The sequence below is a fragment of the Antechinus flavipes genome, chromosome 4, assembly GCF_016432865.1.
Source record: "Antechinus flavipes isolate AdamAnt ecotype Samford, QLD, Australia chromosome 4, AdamAnt_v2, whole genome shotgun sequence".
In the NCBI taxonomy this organism is placed as follows: domain Eukaryota; kingdom Metazoa; phylum Chordata; class Mammalia; order Dasyuromorphia; family Dasyuridae; genus Antechinus; species Antechinus flavipes.
The window spans coordinates 90,832,328-90,854,203 of record NC_067401.1 but is presented as its reverse complement, the minus strand read 5'-3'; the positions used below and the strand labels follow the sequence as shown (position 1 = coordinate 90,854,203).

At 31.9% G+C, this 21,876-nt stretch overlaps 1 protein-coding gene across 3 annotated transcripts in view; it reads left to right on the top strand.

Moving 5' to 3' along the window:
- CHRM3 (cholinergic receptor muscarinic 3) overlaps window positions 1-21,876 on the top strand; it is a 661,423-nt gene that overhangs the window by 201,776 nt on the left and 437,771 nt on the right. For all 3 annotated transcript variants that reach the window (XM_051993533.1, XM_051993534.1, XM_051993532.1), the window contains exon 2: window positions 4,086-4,200. The gene's annotated coding sequence lies outside the window, so the exon portion shown is untranslated. The remainder of the gene's footprint in view (window positions 1-4,085; window positions 4,201-21,876) is intronic.

Genomic DNA, 21,876 nt, shown 5'->3' with positions numbered 1-21,876 from the left:
TGGAGATTGATTGGTCATATAGCCCAATGTCTCCAGTTTTGAGGTAAAGCAGTGGTAAAGCAGTGTAGTAGTACTGAGCATCCATAAATAGGAGAAAAGTGGAATTATTCCAAGGAGATTTTAGGTTGAACACAACAAGTCAAGAGATGAGCATTGAATTATTTATTTATCCTATAGTTGTGATGACCACATATTTAAAATCAGCTGGAGTCAGGAATTCAGATTAAGGGAAAAATCTTCAATATTTATTCTCAGTAGAGGTGAAGAAGGATTGCGATAGCAATATGGGCAGCTGTGACAGGAAGCCAGGTAGCAGAGGGGGATCGGAGGTGAAGGGCTGTCATGATAGCAATGTGAGCAGCTATGTCAAGACGCCAGCCAGCAGTCTCTTTTTCCACTTCCCTTTCCACTCCCCTGCTTCCACCCACCAAAATCATCATTTCCTATACAACACATCAGGACTTGCACAAAGTGTGGGCAGGGGCCATTCTTTCTCCAAGCATATATACTAATAGAGTATGGTCCAATTAGTATTTAGCCTCACATGCTTGGGACCTCAGTGCATCAACTCGAGCCTCAGCCCATTACATGTCGTGATTGGACTTACTGCCATAAAAGAATGGGATTTCAAATTGTTCCCAAAGAAAGAATTACTAATATCATTGGGAAATTATATTGGTTGGGGTGATTTTTATAGGGGTAAAGTATTAACATTTCTGTATCTTTTGATTATTTAATAACATCTCTAACTTAATTCTTTGAATTTAATATATAAAGGTGTAAAGATTGCTATCTATTAATTCAATTAGAGAAAATTATGTGGATGTAGGTGTACTGTTATGTTGAATGCCTAATGTATGTGTGTGCGTATTTGTTAGTTGAAGGATTGACTAAATAATTATGGATACTAAAATAATGCTTCTTGTGTTACCTATTGCCAAGACAAGTTTTTAGCTCTTTTTATAAAGGAAAACTTAAAAAAAAATGGTTGGAACTTTCTTTAATTATTAATTTATTTTTCTCCATTATAAAGCTAGAGCATATTCTCTTTACTCACCACCTGAAAGAGCCAAGTTTATTAATTGTTATATGTTTTGGTTCAGGGAATAAAGTACATTCCTTGGAATGATACATCATAAGTGAAGGGATAAGAGAATATAAATTTTATCAAAAGTCACTTATCTTTATTTTGAATTATTAGTAAAAGACACATAATTGGTAATTTATAGCACATTCAAGTAAATGCCTTGCTGTCATTACCCTTAATGCATAAGTGGTTGTACTGAACTTGCCATAGATTTGTCAGGAGTAAATTGTTTTTAAGATTACTCATTGATAGCTAATTGACTATTGGTGCCAATTATATATTAGCACGAATAGTGATTTTCATGTTAGATTAAATGTAATTATATTTTAAGAGTGAATAATTTTCATTAAATGTTTTTTAATCTTAAAATACCTTTTGAGAATCTCTCTTAATGGTCACCGATTAAATTGACTGCTACCTAGAGTGTTATTTTGAAGCTTCTAAGAATGAAATTATTTTAATTTCTTGAAATTATGAAGTTTGTACTTTATATTTCTTTCCCTTGAGATTTCCTTGCAAAATGCAATGTGTCTGGAAAGTTTATGAAAAAAGTAGCAAAATTTATAAAATAAATCATGAATTTGGGCCACAAACTTGTTTGGGTGAGAAATTTAACCTTGTTTCTTAGTGGATTGCTATCACGTTTAATATATTCACAAGATTAGTCTTTCTGGAAATCATTAAAAGATTTTCCTATCTATAATATTTGTTCTCATATAAATTCAGTCACTGTGTGTGATGGGGAGAATGAGGTAATTGAAGGGAAAATTGAACGGTGAGGTATATATCCTTTTGAAATAAAATACTATAAATAATCTTTGTCTTCTGCTTGTCAACCACTAAGAGTGAGAATTTCTCTAATATTTATATTAAATAGCTCTATTGCAAATCTCCATTCATTCTCTGAAGAATTATAAGTACTACTGAGTCAGTTTTTCCCTAAGTCGCAGATCTCACTACATCTCTCTCCCTATAAAATAAATTAGAATGTCTATTTATGATGTCTTGGATCATATATAATCTCTTCTTTTTGACATTCAAAGCTCTTAGCTGGCCTATCTTCCCAGCCTTTGAACATATCATTCCTCTTCCCTGCTTCTATAGTATAGGAACACTACAATTATTTTCCCTTTTTCATACAAAGTGCCTCATCTGCTTGAAATTTTCTCCCTCATCACTAAGTTCTTAAAATCTGTGGGGTTGTTCAACACTCAGTTAAATGATAGCTTCTGTAGAAGGCCTTTCCTTTTTCCCTCATCTATTACCTCCCTTTTACTATATATCTTGTATCTACTTTTTATTCATTTTGTATACATTTATATGAGTAGTTTTGGCATAACATAGACATCATATTTATACCTCCTATTTCTCTTCCTAAACCAGGAAGAATAGATTCAGGGATTTTGTGTTCTTACTCAAAATGTCATTTTAAAATAATTTTTTGGATTATTGAATGCATTTACATTTAAAATTATGAAAGTTAGGTTTGTCTTTTTTATTTACCTTTAATGTTTTTGCTTTTCTGAATTCAATTTTATTTTGGATGTTGCTTCTTTATAAAGTATTTTGGGGGGGTTGTTTTTGCTTAACACAATATTATTCATACAGATTCTCTCTCTTTCAACACTTCTCCCAAATGTCATCCATTTCCAGTTTGGATTTCATTTAACCAACAAATTCCTTTTTTTCTTTTTTTTTTTATAGCAAGGTATCACTCAATCTATCTTTTTTCCTCTCTCAATTAAGTGGATAAGCAGGATCCCCTTCCTCTGTGCCCCTTCAACTTATGTGGTTTATTATTTTTATTTTTAAAACATTTTTCCTAAAACAAAAGAGTATAGATAGAGATAGAGATATACACATAGATATGTTTCTTTCATGATCTTAATTAAATATATTATTTTTCATTCATTCTGAACTTTTATTCTTTATTCCATGGTTTGCATACTTGCTTATTCATTATTTTATCTTTGTATTCTTCATGCAATTAAAGTTTTTAAAGACTCTATTTTCTATTGTCTCTTAAAGAGAAAAGAAAAATGGAAATTAACTTACAATTGTAATTCCAATTTATCTTATTTATTCATCTAAGCATGTTTCTTAATTTCAATTTTTATTTTGTTGACAAGCATTCATTGTGTAGCTACTTCAGCCTTGATTTTTTGGTAGGAGGAGGCAGAAAGGAAGGATAAAAATATAGTTCTAGTTTTACTCCTGAAATGTTTATACTGTAACTGAAATCAATACATAATCAACACACATTTATTTGCCACTAATTAGTGTATTATAATTAGAAAAAATATATGATGTAGTGAATAGAGATAACTGATTTTGGTGCAGGGTCTTGGATTGGAGTTTATAACACTTCTTCCCCCCACGAAGTGATTTTGTGCAAGATATCTTCACTGGGCCTTTGTTTCATTATCTGTGAAACTGAGATAAGAATGCTATTACTTAGTTATTCTAATCAATATAATGATCCAAGACAATTCTGAAGGACTGAAAATGAAAAATGTCCTACACCTCTAGAAAGAGAACTGATTAAGTCTGAGTCCAGATTTTGAGCCATAGATTTTTCTTTTTTTTTTTTTTGAAAAATAGTTAATATGGATATGTATTTTACATGATTTCACATGTATAATTGATGTTTTATTGTTTGTCTTCTTAACAAGTTGGGGAAAGTGGGAGGTGGGGAAAGAATTTGGAACTCAAAATTTATACAAAGTGAATGTTAAAAATAAATACATGACTCAAGTCGACTTTATATCTACATATATAAATATTTGTAAATATTAAATATGAGCATATTATAATATACATATAAAATATGGAAAAGGATGATGCTTCTTTTAAATAGGGCTATTTTGAGGAGGGTGCTTTGTTAGTGGAAATGAGCTATAAATGGGAGGTCTTTTTATCTTATGAGCTAGGTATAATTTCTGTTAAACATTATGAAATTTCAGTGTTTTGACATGTTTTTTACATGTTTCTTATTTAGATATGGATGATTATAGCACACATTTCAGCAAGGAACATTATCAGAGATTATGGATTGGATGAACCATATTCATTTGCAACATGATGTACACTATCAGGACTCTTTCCTGTCATTGGTAAGTCTTACTCATTATGTTTTGCTCATACCTATGTCTAATGTATATGTGTATGTATGGCTATATCTTTATATACAGAAAATGTATATGTATATATGTATATTTGTGTACTATTTATTTATTGTTAAATGTGCTTGAGTTTAAGATATGATTATATACTGTCAACAAATTAGAATAGCACTAAAAATTATTGGCACCTTTTGCATTGTTAACAACTGGAACAGAACCAAAAGGATTGGCTTTGTCAAACATGAAACCAAAACTTTTTAGACCAAACCTGTTTGGTGGTCTCTTGCTTCCAATAATATGTATCAGTCTAGATCTGAGCTTAAGAATGATAAAACTTTGACTTTAATATAGGGTATCTTCTTATTTTCTGCATACTAGAATTTGTGGCATATCTTCTGTACATATCATATATAAGTATTTCTTGTGATTTACTCAATCAGTACGATTGCTGAATCTCCTGAAAAATATCTGCACCAAGTCAAATATTCAGTTTGACCATTAATAAAAGAAAGATTAAGTAGATGAAAAATATTACCCAGATCATTATATAGATTTGACTTTACAGACTATATAGCAAGCTTTCAGTATGTATCAACATACACAGACAGTACAAATAGGCAAGAAGTCCTTCCACAAAGTTAATAAAACAAAAGTTATGCTTCTTTCTTGGCAGAATATTTTGATCCCTTTTATAACCATAAACATCTCCAAGAAACAAATTATTTTATTTTAATAACCATATTATAGCAATCTACTCTGGCTGGAATATATGGAACATAATAGTTTTTAAAGAATTGAAATTGAATATCACAGAAAGAGCAATAGAGAGGTGCTTGGTGGGTGGATGAAAGCCAATTACAATATATGACATATGCAAAACTTGGAAAAGGAAATGTTTTCAGGGAATTATATAACAGAAAGTCTAGTTACATGACAAGGGATTAGAGATCTAGAAATAGAAGGGACCGTTGGGCCATCTAGCACAACCTGCCTCATTCAATAGTTGAAAAAAAGGAGAACAAACAAGTCTACATGACTTACATAAGATGAAGCAGGTAGCTGGTGGCAAAAGGAGTATTTAAAGACATTTTTCTGACACCACATTGAGTACTTTTCTCTCTATATGACCCTGAAATCAAGAGCCAAAGTACCCTTTGAGTTCCTTGGAATTTCTGGAGAAAATTAAGTCAGGCTACACCTCTTTAGATGGAGTCTTTTGAATCAACTTAGGAAGGAAATGAATTAGAGTTTTGCAGTATGGAAAGGCCTTGATAAATTGTGATCAGCAACATTTCAAGGAATATTCAAATTATGAAGTTACAAATTCATTTACATCTTTGTCACTTCTGTGGCTACAAATATTGAGTCATAGATTAGAAATAAATCATAATTGCAATTCTCACTTTAAAACGCTAACGTGTTATAAATGTCTGAAATATCTTATATTTTGGGAGTAACATAAAATGATAGAACTTGGAGATAGATGGCTTGGATTAGAATATTGATCTTTTCCCCTGTGGAACATTTGGCATGTAAATTCTCTTTTTTAAGGCTTCAGTTTCCTCATATATTAAGTGTGAGTACTTGATGGATGACTTTAAAAGTTTCTATGTACTTTTCTGATGAGTTCTATTTGGGGAATAAAATAATTGTACTTAAAAATATTTATAACAGCAGGGAACAATGGATTTGGAGTCAAAAGACTTCAGTTTAAATTAAAACTTTTCTACTATTTATCTCTGATTTTGAAAGAGTCATTAAAGCACTCTTGACTTCAGATTCTCCATCTGCAAAATGATGGAAGGATCCCATTAACAAATTTTGTATATATTAGAAAATGTACCAAATTTTAATAGTGCAAAATATCTTTTCTAAAATTCTATAAACCAAATAAATGAAGAACTTCCATTACATTAAAAACTTTCTGCTATCTAGATTGTGTGCTTTTTATTAGATCATATTTATTAGGTATTTGTGCTTAGAGATGAAAAATGCATGGTATTTGTGTTTTTTCTCCTTGTACAGTTTAATTTCAAGACTGCTATGAAATCATTCTTTTTAGACTATTGCGAGTTAGTGCAAAAATGACTCATTTCTGTTACAAAAAATTAATTCTTCAAGTCTAGAACTAATTTTTGTTTCATTTTTTATATCTCAGGTACCTTCTGCTAATCAACATACATTTGCCAATGTAGTTGTATGACATATATATGTCACATATCCATACATGCACACAGAAATGTACATGTATCTATATATCTATATAAGAGAAACATACATCTAGCACAGTTTCTTATAACGCCTTATTTTACTTATGTGTAGTTATGTTTGAACAATTTTCTCAGCAGACACATGTGATCCATTGAAATGTATTTCAGAAATTTTATATCTATAACAAATCAATAGATGTATATACAAATATATGTATGTATACACATATATGTCTGTCCATATGTGTATGTGGATGTGTGTGCATGTATATGTATATGATGTATATGCATGAAACTCAAGAATTAAATGACTTTCATTAAGAGGATATTTAAAGCAGATAGAAGAATAATTAACATACTAGATAAAGTTTAATCATTCTCAGAATCTTAACCCTTTCTTGCCATATTTTGGAAGGGAAAAAAATGTAGTCATCTAGTGGTATTTCTTGTTGTTATTACTATAATTATAAATATTGGTAGTACCAAACTAAGTATACAAATCAAGATGAATTAAAAATGTGAAGTAAATTGTAGATTAAAAAATAATATTTTTCAAGCTTCAGGAATGAAATATTTCTCAAGGCTTTTTAAAGTCATACCATATTCAAGTTTTAGTCACTCTTTTTAGATAAGATGTTTGCATCTGGAAAAAAGCATATTTTGTGACTCCTTTAATAAAAGAGAAGGGGGGGCTATAGAGTAAAGGTTTATAGAGATAGAAAATAGAGATAATGGAGAATATAGCAGGAAAAGGGTAGAGGAAATGGGAGACTGAGCATAGGATGTGGAGAGGTGATAAACATCAATTTTAGAACTAATTTCTATGCTAGACTATTTTATGAGTTATTTATCGTGATATCTTAGTCACTTTCATTCAACAAATTTTACTTTTTTTTAATTGTTCGGTTTTATATTAGTTCATTGTGATAGAATAATACTGTGAAAAGTACACTGGCACTAAAGCTAGAGAACTTGAGTTCAAAGCCTGTTACTGATATTTATGACTTATGTGACCTGTTAGAAAGCACTTGGCCTAATTGGGTCTTAGCTTCCTTGTCTCTGAAACTGTTTGACCACACACAGGTGGTCTCACCAGCTGCTAGGGCCTTTCCCTCTAAGCTGAATTACTATTTATTGTGAATCATAGAATCACATATTTTGATAGGTGGATGCATTCTTAATGGCCATATTCAACCATATATGAAGTACACCCTACCATAACATATATGATAAGTGGTTGTCCAGTATCTTCATGAAGACCCCAAAAGTTGGAACTTATAACTTCTCAAAGCAAACTATTATACTAAAGACTTCCCCCCCATAAAAGTCTTCATAAAAAGACTTTTTTTCTGTCTTTGTCTCTCTCTTTCTCTCTCTGCTCACTGACATTTAACCATTTTCAAATCTATGTATCTGCATTATTCACTGTGGGGTGGCCCTAATGCCATATTTCAGAATCAGTCCTCCTTTACTAGCTACATCTTGAATATATTGAATTGGTTCGGTAGGTTTTCGAAATTTGATATACCCAAAACAAAACTAGTTATCATTTCTTCTTCCAAAATACTGTCCTTTTCTCAACTTCCTTGTTACTTTTCAGCTCAACATCATTGTTCAGGATATCTAATTCCCCTATCTCACTGTCATCTTGTGCTCACTTCCCTAATATACCCAATGCATTATCAGCTCTTGTCATTTTACACTTATAGTATTACATTTATAATATTCCTCATCATTTTCTCCTCTTATTTCACCGTTACCATTCATTTATACCACTAAACTAGTCCTTTACCTCATCTCTTTGTCTCAGTCTTCTCTCAATTCCAAATGATCAGCTGCTAAAGACATTTTTGTAAAGAGTAGATCAGAATATGTTATCTCCTTACCCAATAATATCCACTGGTTCCCACCTATATCTAAGATTAAATAGAAATACTACTTTTCCTCACTACTTTCAGTTTTCTTTCAGTTTATTTTCTTCATAATATATAGCTTACTTTTAGTGGTCTACTTATCTTTCCTCATACACGAATCTTCATCTTCCATTTTATTGATTGAACTCCATTCTTAGAATGCTCTTCCTCTTCATTGTTACTTCTCAACTTCCATGGCTTCTTTCAAAAGTTAGATCACCTTCTAGAGGACTTGTTTCCTTCTTCTTCACATGTCTTTTCACCCTTCCTCCATTTCATGCTTACAAGTGCCTGCTCTCTGAGACATCCTTCCATTATGCTGCATTTATTTTTTATATACTTGGGTTATTTGCATAATGCCTTGTAAGAGAACTGGGACCTTGTTTTTACCTTTCTTTGTGTTACCAGTACATACTCCATAGTAAATATTCAATAAAAATTATTAACTGACTGACTTACTGACTGAGCTAATCTGTCTGTTATTTGAAATATCTACATTCTTCTCTTCATTTACATTTGCTTAATTTATTCATGTACAGTAGCACTTATAACTCAAAATAATTGCTTAAAGAATACCAAGAGCATTTTTGGCATCACATGTTATAGAACAATAATATTCCATTATTTTTATATACCATAACTTTTTCAGACATTCCCTAATTGATGAGTATCTACTCATTTTCCAATTCTTTGCCACCACAAAAAGAGATGCTACAAACATTTTTATATGTGTTGAGCCTTTTCCCAGTTTTTTTTTTTTTTTTAATTTCTTTGGGATACAGATCCAGTAGTGGTAATGCTAGAGCAAAGGGTATGCACAATTGTATAGCTCTTTGGGTGTAGTTCCAAAGTGCTGTCCAGAAGGATTGGGTCATTTCATAACTCCAACAGCAATACATTGGTGTTCGAGTTTTCCCATATCCCCTCCGGTATTTATCATTATCTTTTCCTGTCTTAGCCAATCTGACAAGTGTAATATGGTGTGCTATAGTTGTTTTCATTTTCATTTCTTTATTCAATAGTGATTTAGAGCATTTTTTTCATATGACTAATAGATGGTTTTAATTTCTTTCTGAAAAATTGTCTGTTCATATCATTTAACCATTTATCAACTGAGGAATGATTTGTATTCTTATAAATTTGACTCATTTCTTTATATATTTTAGAAATGAGATCTTTATCAGAAACAATGTTTATAAAAAAAATTCTCCAGCTTTCTGCTTCCCTTCTAATCTTGGCTGCATTGGTTTTGTTTGTGCAAAAAAGTTTTTAATTGAATGTAACCAAAGTTGTTCATTTTGCATTTTATAATATTCTCCAGTTCTTCTTTGGCCATAAATTTCTCCCTTCCCCAAAGATCTAATAGGTAAAGTATCCCTTCTTTTCTAATTCACTTATTGTATTACCCTTTATGCTCAAATCCTGTAGTGATTTTGACCTTATTTTGATATGGGGTATGAGATATAGGACTATGCTGAGTTTCTGACCTATTATTTTCCAATTTCCCCAGCAACTTTTGTGTAATAGTGAGTTTTTATTCCAGAAGCTGGAATTTGGGGGTTTAGTCATTGATTATTATGTCATATGCATTTAACCTATTCCACTGATCCACAATCCTGTTTCTTAGCCAGTACCATATAGTTTTAATGATTTCTGCTTTATAATAGAGTTTTAGGTTTAAGACTGCTAAGCCACAAATCCTTTTCATTTTTTTAAATAAGTCCCTTGATATTCTTGCCCCTTTATTCTTCCAGATGAGTTTTATATTTTTTTTTAGTTCTATAAAATAATTTTTGGTAATTTGATTGGTATGGCACTGAATAATTAGACAAATTTGGGGGGAATTGTCATTTTCATTATATTAGCTTGGCCTATCCCTGAGTAATCAATATTTTTCCACTTATATAGATTTTACTATATTTATGTGAAAAGTGTTTTATACTTGAATTCATATAGTTTCTAGGTTTGTCTTGGCAAGTAAACACCCAAACATTTTATCTTGTCTACACTTATTATAAATGTAATTTCTCTTACTGTTTCTTGATGCCAGACATAATTAGTAATACATAGAAATGCTGACAATTTGTGTGGATTTATTTTATATCCTGAAACTTTGCTAAAGCTATAAATTGTTTCAGATAGATTTTTGATTGATTCTCTTGGATTTTCTAAGTATACCATTGATTGTCATATGCAAGGAGTGATAGTTATATCTCCTCATTGCCTATTCTAATTCCCTTAATTTCTTTTTTTCTTTTCTTATGGCTACAACCAACATTTCCACTGAAGTATTGAACAATATTGGTGATGATGGGCCTCCTTGTTTCACCCATGATCTTATTGGGAATGTATTTAATTTCATTCATTTACATATAATGCTTGCTGTTGATTTTAGAGAGATACTTCTTATTATTTTGAGGAAAGTTCTCTTTATCCCTATTGTCTCTAATATATTTTTAATAAGAATGGGTGCTGTATTTTGTCAAAATCTTTTTCTGCATCTATTGAGATTATCATACGATTGGTATTAATTTTGCTATTCATATAGTCAATTATGCCAATTTTTTTTCTGATATCGAACCAGCCCTGCATTGATACTCATTTGAGAGATTGGTTTTAAATTTCTTTCTCTGTTTTGGCTCTTCCTGGTTTAAATATTACACCATAATTGTGACATTTAAGGAATTTAGCAGGACTTCTTCTTTGCCTTTTTTCCAAATAGTTTACACAGTATTGGAATTAATTGTTCTTTAAATACTTGGTACAATTCACTTATAAATCAATCTGACCCTGGACATTTTTTCTTAGGGAATTCATTGATGGCTTGTTCAGTTTCTTTTTTTTTTCTAAAATGGGACTATTAAGTTCCTCTTATTATTATTATTTTATTGTATATTATTGTTATTATTATTATTTCCTCTTCTGTTAGTCTGGGCAATTTGTGTTTTTGTCAATATTCATCTATTTCAATTAGATTGTCAGATTTATTGGCATACAGTTGAGCAAAATAGCTCCTAATTATTGCTTTAATTTTTCATTGGTAAGTTTATATCTGATGCTAATTATTTGTTGTTGTTTTTTTTTTCTCTGTATGTATTTTTCTGTTTCAAATGTGTTTCTTGTAAACAACATATTGTAGGATTCTGATTTTTAATCCACTCAACTATTCATTTCCCTTTTACAGGAGAGTTCATCCCATTCACATTCATAATTAAGATTAGCAGATATGTATTTTCCTCCATTCTATTTTCTCCCATGTATTGTTCTTTCTTTCTATTTTGCCCTTCTTTGTTAGTGTTTTGTTTCGAATCCACCCCACCCTCAATCTGCTCTCCCTTCTATCGCCTCTCTTCTTTTCTCTTACCTCTTTTTCCTAGTGTTTCTGCCCTCCCATGTAAGCCCCTCTCTTTTCTTTCCTTTTTCTCTTCATACTTCTACGTCCTTAAATTTCTATTCCTAACTGAATGAATATGGTATTTCCTCTCTGAGTCAAAACTGATGAGAGTAAGCTTCATATTGCCCTCCCTTTTTTGCTTCTATTGGAACAGGTCTTTTGTCCCTCTTCATGTGATCTAATTTATCTCCCTTTCCTCTTCCTGCCTCTTAATATCTTTTTTCTTTGATTTCATCACTTCAGACTGATTTATATCCACATTCTCTGTCTATATATGTCCCCTCTAACTGCCCTAATAAAAGATTTTAGTTCTTAAGATTTTTAAGTACCATTTGCCCTTCAAGGGAAATGAACAGTTTAACTTTTAAATAATGTTTTTTTCTTCTTTTATTTATGAATTATATATTTTTAATATTTAAATGATTGTAAAATATTCTTCTTACCTTAATATGTAATAAATACATCAATCTTTTAAAGTAAGTATTCAGAGTATTATGATCTCCGTTTTAAAGAAGAGTAAACTTCCTATGATAATGAATTCATTATCTTTCAAGATCACCTATTTTCATTTTTGAACAAATCTTTTGTATTTCAACAAGTATCATTGTGGGCAGGTAGGTGGTACATGGACCTGAAATCAGAAAAACTCATTTTCTTGAGTTCAAATATCCTAAGACACTTACAGGCTGTGTGACCCTAAACAAATTATCTAACCCCACTTACCTCAGTTTCTCATCTGTAAAATGTGCTGAAGAAGGAAATGGAAAACCAATTCAGTATGTTTGCCAAGAAAACCCCAAATAGGTTCACAAAGAGTCAAATACAACTAAAATGACTCAACAACAATACCAAAAAATATATCAGCTTAAATTTGAAGCATTTTCATTGTTGGTTAGTAGAATCTGGACTTTGCAAGGACAATGAAGATTATTCACTTCATTTATATCCTCTCATTTTACAGGTTAGGAATTGAAATCCAGACTCTGTATGTATGTATGTATGTATGTATGTGTATATACATGCATATATAGACAGACCTATAAAACATGCATATGTATGTGTACATGCACATACCTGTATAGACACACAAATACTGGCATATAACAATGTATGCATATATATACATACATACAGGCATATATTGTGTATAGATTATGTATGAATTATGTATTTGCTTATCAATTTTTATTTATTTATCTATAAAGATTGAGCTTTAAGTTCTTTTATTTCCATTCTCTTCCCTCTCCGAAATTGCAGTTTATCAAGTGCCTAAGTTCTTTGTAAGAACATTACAGCCATGCCATTCCCTTGACTCACATAAATACTTACCTTTCTTTTAGAACCTAACTATATGAGTTTACATTAAATTATATGAGTTTATATTTTATCTTACATTTATTTACATTTTAAGCATTTGATCTTGTGCTATTATTTTTCAATGTTATCATAAAGAATTGTCCATTTTGCAGATTCTTACTGTGTTTGAGTATATTTTATTTATTTGAGTATATTGAGTGTAAATATATATATATATATGTAATATATATTTAAGTTTTTCCTGGCAACTTGGCTAATCATAACATCATTTTCAAATTTTATCTGACTGTTTAAGCTTCATAGAGTTGAAGGATTAGCAAGAGTTTATGTTTCAGGGACATGTATTTTTTTCCCCCTTTCCTGTTTATCTTTCCATGCTTTCTTGTGCCCTGTGTTTGAAGATCAACTTTTCTGTTTAGTTCTGGATTTTTTGATAGAAATGATTGAAAGTTCCTTACTTCATTGAAGAGTCACCTTTTCCCCTGAAAGATGATGCTCAGTCTTGCTGGGTAGTTGATTATTGTTTCCTGGGTAATCCTGATTTGTAGCTTCTCAATACTTGATTTTTTTTTTCTTTGAGTGCCTTGCAATATTTTTTTTTTCCTTGAGACTATCATTTTGTGACCAGTGGGATGAATACAGAGAGGACTGATGAGACTTACATGAATTGATGCTAAGTGAAATGAGCAGAACCAGGAGATCATTATGTATCTCAACAATGGTACTGTTTGAGGATGTATTCTGATGGAAGTGGATCTCTTTGATAAAGAGAGCTAATTCAGTTTCAACTAATCAAAGATGGACAGAAGCAGCTACACCGAAAGAAAGAACACTGGGAAATGAATATAAACTGCTTGCATTTATGTTTTTCTTCCCGGGTTATTTATACCTTCTGAATTCAATTCTCCCTGTGCAACAAGAAAACTGTTCGGTTCTGCACACATATATTATATCTAGGATATACTGTAACCTATTCAACATGTAAAGGACTGCTTGCCATCTGGGGGAGGGGGTGGAGAGAGGGAGAGGAAAAATCAGAACAGAAGTGAATGCAAGGGATAATGCGGTAAAAAATTACCCTGGCTTGGGTTCTATCAATAAAAAGTTATTTTAAAAAAAGAGAGAGATTATCATTTTGGAGGCTTTCAACATTGTTTCTAGGGGTTTTCTTTCTGGCATCTCTTTGTAGAAGTGATTGATGGATTCTTTCAATGACTATTGTTACCTCTGGTTCTACTATATCAATGCAGTTTTCCTTAAAGATTTCTTTTAAAATGCTACCCAGGCTCTTTTTTTAGGTTGTGACTTTCAGGTAAACCAGTAATTTTAAAATAGTTTCTCCTAGACTTATTTTCTAGGTTGGCTGATTTCCAGTGGTATATTTTATATTTTCTTTCATTTTTTCGTTATTTTTAGTTTATTTGACTGATTCTTAATGTCTACTAGAGTCCTTTGCTTCCATTTGTTTGGTTCTAGTTTTTAATGTATGATTTTCTTAAATTAGCTTTTGTATCTTTTTCTATTTGATTAATTCTACTTTTCTTTTCTTTTTTTGCTTATTTATTTATTTATTATTATTATTATAGCTTTCAATTTACAAGATATATGCATGAGTAATTTTTCAACATCGACAATTGCAAAACCTTTTGTTCCAACTTTTCCCCTCCTTCCCCTCACCCCTTAACCCAGATGTCAAGTTGACCAATACATGTTAAATATGTTAAAGTATAAATTAAATACAATATGTATATATAGACATGTCCAAATGGTTATTTTGCTATACAAAAAGAATTGGACTTTAAAATATTGTACAATTACCCTGGGAAGGAAATCAAAAATGCAGGCAGACAAAAATAGAGGGATTGGGAATTCTACGTAGTTGTTCATAGTCATCTCCCAGAGTTCTTTCACTTGGTGTAGCTGGTTCAGTTCATTACTGCTCTATTGGAACTGATTTGATTCATCTCATTGTTGAAGATGGCCACGTCCATCAGAATTGATCATCATATATTATTGTTGTTGAAGTATATAATGATCTCCTGGTCTTGCTCATTTCACTCAGCATCAGTTCATATAAGTCTTTCCAGGCCTTTCTGAAATCATCCTGCTAGTCATTTCTTAATATTCCATACATAGAAAACAATAATATTCCATAATATTCATAACCACAATGTATTCAGCCATTCTCCAATTGATGGGTATCCACTCAGTTTCCAGTTTCTGGCCACTACAAAGAGGGCTGCCGCAAACATTCTTGCACATACAGGTCCCTTTCCCTTCTTTAAAATCTCTCTGGGACATAAACCCAGTAGTAACACTACTAGATCAAAGGGTATGCACAGTTTGATAACTTTTTTGAGCATAGTTCCAAATTGCTCTCCAGAATGGCTGGATGTATCCACAATTCCACCAATAATGTATCAGTGTCCCTGTTTTCCCACATCCCCTCCAACATTCTGCATTATCTTTCCCTGTCATTCTAGCCAATCTGACAGATGTGTAGTGGTATCTCAGAGTTATCTTAATTTTCATTTCTCTGATTAATAATGACTTGGAGCATCTTTTAATATGGCTAGAAATAGTTTCAATTTCTTCATCTGAGAATTGTCTGTTCATATCCTTTGACCATTTATCAATCAGAGAATGGCTTGATTTCTTATAAATTAGAATCAATTCTCTATATATTTTGGAAATGAGGCCTTTATCAGACCCTTTGACTATAAAAATTTTTTTTCCCAGTTTATTGCTTCCCTTCTAATCTTGTCTGCATTTGTTTTGTTTGTATAAAAAACTTTTTAATTTGATATAATCAAAATTTTCTATTTTGTGATCAATAAAGATCTCTAGTTCTTCTTTGGTTATAAATTCCGTTCTCAGGGAAAGAAACCTGTGTGTGCAAGAATGTTCGTGGCAGCCCTCTTTGTAGTGGCCAGAAACTGAAAACTGAGTGATGCCCAGCAATTGGAGAATGATTGAATAAATTGTGGTATATGAATATTATGGATGTTTGGTAAGAAATAACCAACAGGATGATTTCAGAAAGGCCTGGAGAGACTTACATGAACTGATGCTGAGTGAAATGAGCAAGACCAGGAGATCATTATATACTTCAACAACAAAACTATATGATGATCAATTCTAATGGACCTGGATATCTTCAGCAATGAGATGAACCAAATCAGTTCCAATGGAGCAGTAATGAATCACCCAGCGAAAGAACTCTGGGAGATGACGAAGAACCATTACATAAAATTCCCAAACCCTCTATTTATGTCCACTTGCATTTTTGATTTCCTTCACAGGCTAATTGTACACTATTTCAGAGTCCGATTCTTTTTTTTTTTTACAGCAAAATAACTGTTCGGACATACATACTTATTTTGTATTTAATTTATACGTTAATGTAGTTAACATTATTGGTCAACCTGCCATCTAGAGGAGGGGGTGGAGGGAAGGAGGGGAAAAATTGGAACAAAATGTTTGGCAATTGTCAATGCTGTAAAATTACCCATGCATATAACTTGTAAATAAAAAGCTATATAACAATAAATAAATAAATTTCTTCCTCTTCCATAGATCTGAGAGGTAAACTATACTATGTTCCTCTAATTTATTTATAATCTCATTCTTTATACCTAAGTCATGAATCCATTTTGACATTATCTTGATGTATGGTGTTAAGTGTGGGTCAATGCCTAGTTACTGCCATACTAATTTCCAATTTTCCTAGCAGTTTTTGTCAAACAGTGAGTTCTTATCCCAAAAGCTGGGGTATTTGGGTTTGTCAAACACTAGGTTATTAAAGTTATTGACTGTTTTGTCCTTTGAAGCTACCTATTCCACTGATCAACTAGTCTATTTCTTAGCCAATACCAAATGGTTTTGGTAACTGCTGCTTTATAATATAATTTTAGATCTGGTATAGCTAGTCCACCTTCATTTGATTTTTTTTTTCATTAATTCCCTTGAAATTCTTGACTTTTTGTTTTTTCATATGAACTTTATTGTTATTTTTTCTAGGTCATTAAAATAGTTTTATGGGAGGCTGATCGATGTAGCACTAAATAAATAGATTAGTTTAGGTAATATTGTCATCTTTATTATATTTGCTCACCCTATCCAAGAGCATTAAATATTTTTCCAATTGGTTAGAGCTGACTTAATTTGTGTGGAAAGTGTTTTGTAGTTTTGCTCATATAGTTTCTGATTTTCCCTTGATAGATAGATTCCTAAATATTTTAATATTAATTATATTAATTATTATATATTATGTTAATTTATATTTATTGTATCATTATTATATTATAATACATTATTAAATTATATTAGAATATATTATATTAATATTAATATATAATAAATATATGTTTTATTAAATATATATATCATTAATTACTATAAATGGAATTTCTCTTTGTAACTCTTTTAACTGTTGCATTTTGTTAGTGCTATATACAAATGCTAATGACTTATGGGGTTTATTTTATATCCTGCAACTTTGCTAAAGGTGTGGATTATTTCTTTTTAGTGTGGACTTATTTGCTTTTTAGTAGAATCTCTGGGGTTCTCTAAGTATACCATCATATCATCAGCAAAGAGTGATAATTTGGTTTTCCTCATTGCCTACTCTAATTCCTGTAATCTCTTTCTCAACTCTGATTGCCAAAGCCAGCATTTCTAATACAATATTGAATAGTAATGGTGGTAATGGGCAACTTTGTTTCATTCCTGATCTTATTGGGAATGGTTCCAGTTTATCCCCATTACAGACGATGGTTACTGATGGTTTTACATAGATGCTACTGATTATTTTAATTAAAAATCCATTTATTCCTATGCTCTCCAGTGTTTTTAATAGGAATGGATGTTGGATTTTATCAAATGCTTTTTCTGCATCTATTGAGATGATCATACATTTTTTCTTAATTTGGTTATTAATATGGTCAATTATACTAATAATTTTCCTAATATTGAACCAGCCCTACATTCCTGGTATAAATCCTACTTTATCGTGGTGTTTTAACTGGGGATGATTTTCTGAAGGCTTTTTGCTAATATCTTATTTAAGATTTTTGGATCAATATTCATTGGGGAGATTGGTCTATAATTTTCTTTCTCTCTTTTCAACCTACCTGGTTTAGGTATTAGTACCATGTCTGTGTCATAAAAGGAATTTGGTAGGACTCCTTAATTCCCTATTTTTTTTTCAAATACTTTATATAGCATTGGAGCTAATTGTTCTTTAAATGATTGGTAGGATTCACATGTAAATCCATCTGGTCCTGGGGATTTTTTCTTAGGGAGCTGATTAATAGCTTGTTCTATTTCTTTCTCTAAAATGGAACTATTTAAGCAATTTACTTCCTCCTCTGTTAATCTGAGAAGCCTATATTTTTGGAGGTAGTCATCCATTTCATTTAAGTTTTCAAATTTATTGGCATAAAGTTGGACAATGTAACTCCTTTTTATTTCTCTAATTTCCTCTTCATTGGTGGAGGGTTCTCCCTTTTCATTTTTAGGACTAAAAATTTGATTTTCCTCTTTCCTTTTTCTAATCAGATTTACCAAAAAATGATCTATTTTATTGTTTTTCATACATTTTTTTTTTACTTTCAATATTATTAATTTCTCCTTTTAATTTTAGAATTTCAGGTTTAATATTTGATTAGAGGTTTTTAATTTGATATTTTTTTAGCTTTTTTAAGTTATAAGCTCAGTTCATTGATCTTCTCTTTCTCTATTTTATTCAAGTAAGCCCCTAAAGAAATAAAATTTCCCCCTATTACCGCTTTGGCTGCATCCCACAAATTTTGGTATGATGTCTCATTGTTGTCATTATCTTGAGTGAAATTATTGCATCTATAATTTGCTGTTTCACCCAATCAATCATTAAGATGAGATTATTTAGTTTCCAATTACTTTTTAGTCTATTTATCCCTAGCTTTTTGTTGAATGTAGTTTTTATTACATTGTGATCTGAAAAGAAAGTATTTACTATTTCTGCCTTCCTGCATTTAATTTTGAGGTCTTTATGTTCCTAATATATGATAAATTTTTGTATAGGTTCCATGGACTGCTGAGAAGAAAGTATACTCCTTTCTGTCACCATTCAGTTTTCTCCAAAGATCTATCATATCTAATTTTTCTAATATTCTATTTACCTCTTTAATTTCTTTTTTTATTTGTTTTGTGGTTTGATTTATCTAATTCTGAGAATGCAAGGCTAAGATCTCCCCCTATTAAAGTTTTGTCTATTTCTTCTTGCAACTCTCTTACCCTCCCCCTTAGGAACTTAGATGCTATACCACATGGTGCATATATGTTTAGTATTGATATTGCTTCATTGTCTATGCTACCCTCTAGCAAGATATAGTTTCCTTCGTTATCTCTTTTAATTAGATCAATTTTTGCTTTTCCTTGATTTGAAATAAGGATGGCTACCCCTGCTTTTTTTAATCCACCTGAAGCATAATAGATTCTGCTCTTTTACCTTTACTCTGTATGTATCTCCCTGCTTTAAATGTGTTTCCTGTAAACATATTGTAGGGTTCTGAATTTTGATCCAGTCTGCTATCAGCCTCCACTTTATGGGAGAGTTTATCCCATTCACATTTATGATTAAAATTACTAATTCTTGTGAATACATCCAGCTATTCTGGAGAGCAATTTGGAACTATGCTCAAAAAGTCATCAAACTGTGCATACCCTTTGATCCAGCAGTATTACTGCTGGGCTTATATCCCAAAGAGATTTTAAAGAAGGGAAAGGGACCTGTATGTGCAAAAATGTTTGTGGCAGCCCTCTTTGTAGTGGCCAGAAACTGGAAACTGAGTGGATGCCCATCAATTGGAGAATGGCTGAATAAATTTTGGCATATGAATATTATGGAATATTACTGTTCTGTAAGAAATGACCAGCAGGATGATTTCAGAAAGGCCTGGAGAGACTTACATGACCTGATGCTGAGTGAAATGACCAGGACCAGAAGATCATTATATACTTCAACAACAATACTATATGATGATCAATTCTGATGGACATGGCCCTCTTCAACAATGAGATGAACCAAATCAGTTCCAATAGAAGTAATGAACCAGGTACACTAGTGAAAGAACTCTGGGAGATGACTATGAACCACTGCATAGAATTCCCAATCCCTCTATTTATATCCATCTGCATTTTTTATTTCTTTCACAAGCTAGTTGCACACTATTTCAAGGTCTGATTCTTTTTGTACAGCAAAACAACTGTTTGGACATGTATACATATATTGTATTTCCCTTATACTTTAACATATTTAACATGTATTGGTCAACCTGCCATCTGGGGGAAGGGGTGAGGGAAGGAGGGGAAAAGTTGAAACAAAAGATTTTGCAGTTGTCAATGCTGAAAAATTACCCATGCATATATCTTGTAAATAAAAAGCTATAATCAAAATAATAATAATAATAAAATAATAATAATAATAATAAAATGTAAACTCCTTGAAGGCAAAAAAATAAAATAAAATAAAATTACTAATTTTGTATTTCCTGCCATCTTATTTTTCCCAGATTATGCTTTTCTTTTTCTTATCGTCCTTTGAACACTTTACCAGTATTAAACTTATGGGCCCCACTTGTGTCACACAGCTCTTCCTCTTTAGGATCCCTCCCTCCTCCCTTTGAATCCCTTCCCCTTTCTTGTACCCTTCCCTTATTACTCTTTTTTTTTTCCTTTTCCCTTTTCCTCTCCCACTTTTTGATGAGGTGAGAGAAGATTCTCTGTAAAATAAATACATCAATTATTTTCTCTTTGAGCCAAGTCTGATGAGAATAAGATTCACACAGTGTTCCTCCCTCTCTCTAAATTCCCTCAGATATGACAGATTTCCTTTGCCTCTTCTTGAGATGTAATTTCCCTCTTTTTGTCTCCCCTTTTCCCTTTTTCTGACACCATCCCCTTTCCATTTCTACTTCCCTTTTTTATATTATATCAGTAAAATCAGATTATACATGTGGTCTTTATGCATATCCATAACAGAAATACAGTTCTCAACAGTTCCTTTTACCTTTTTCTGCTTCTCTTGAATCCTATAGTTGGAGATCAATTTTTTTTGTTTAGATCTGTTTTTTTTTTTTTTTTCCCTTAGGAAGAAATGGAATTCATCTGTTTCATTAAATGTCCATCTTCTTCCATGGAAGAAAATGCTCAGCTTAGCAGAATAGTTTATTCTTGGCTGCATTCCAAGTTCTTTTGCCTTTTGGAATATCAGATTCCAGACCCTTCAATTCTTTGATATGAAGGCAGCCAGATCTTGAGTGATCGTTATTGTGGCACCTCTGTATTTGAATTGTTTTTTTCCTTGCTGCTTGTAATATATTTTCTTAGTCTGATACTTCTGACACTTCTCAGAGAAGCACAGTCATGTGCCAAAGTTCTATTGCCCCAAGCTGAGCACCCCTGCTGTGCAGATTTGTGGCTGCCCTGGGCAAAAACCTCGTGCTGCAGAATGGGGCTGCATAGTTGTGCTGTGGTCTTTGCTGAGTCATTCACTTCTGGTTTTGGGTGAGTATAGCCAGATCTTGTTAGGTTCTGGCATTTTTTAGAGTACCCTCTACTTTCGGCTTTAATTTCTCTGCTGGCCTGCTGTTTTGCAAACAAAGCAAAGCAGTCAGCCTATGGAAGAGTCGTCTCTGTAGATTTTCTAACCATAGACTGCTCAATATACTTGCCTCTAGTTCTATTCCTATCTGTGCTGGTCTTTTCCTACCCCTCAGGACCAACCTTTTCTAGCAATCTTCCAGGTAATCTTCAGCTGGTAAATTGTGGTACTTCTAATTTTTGTGAATTT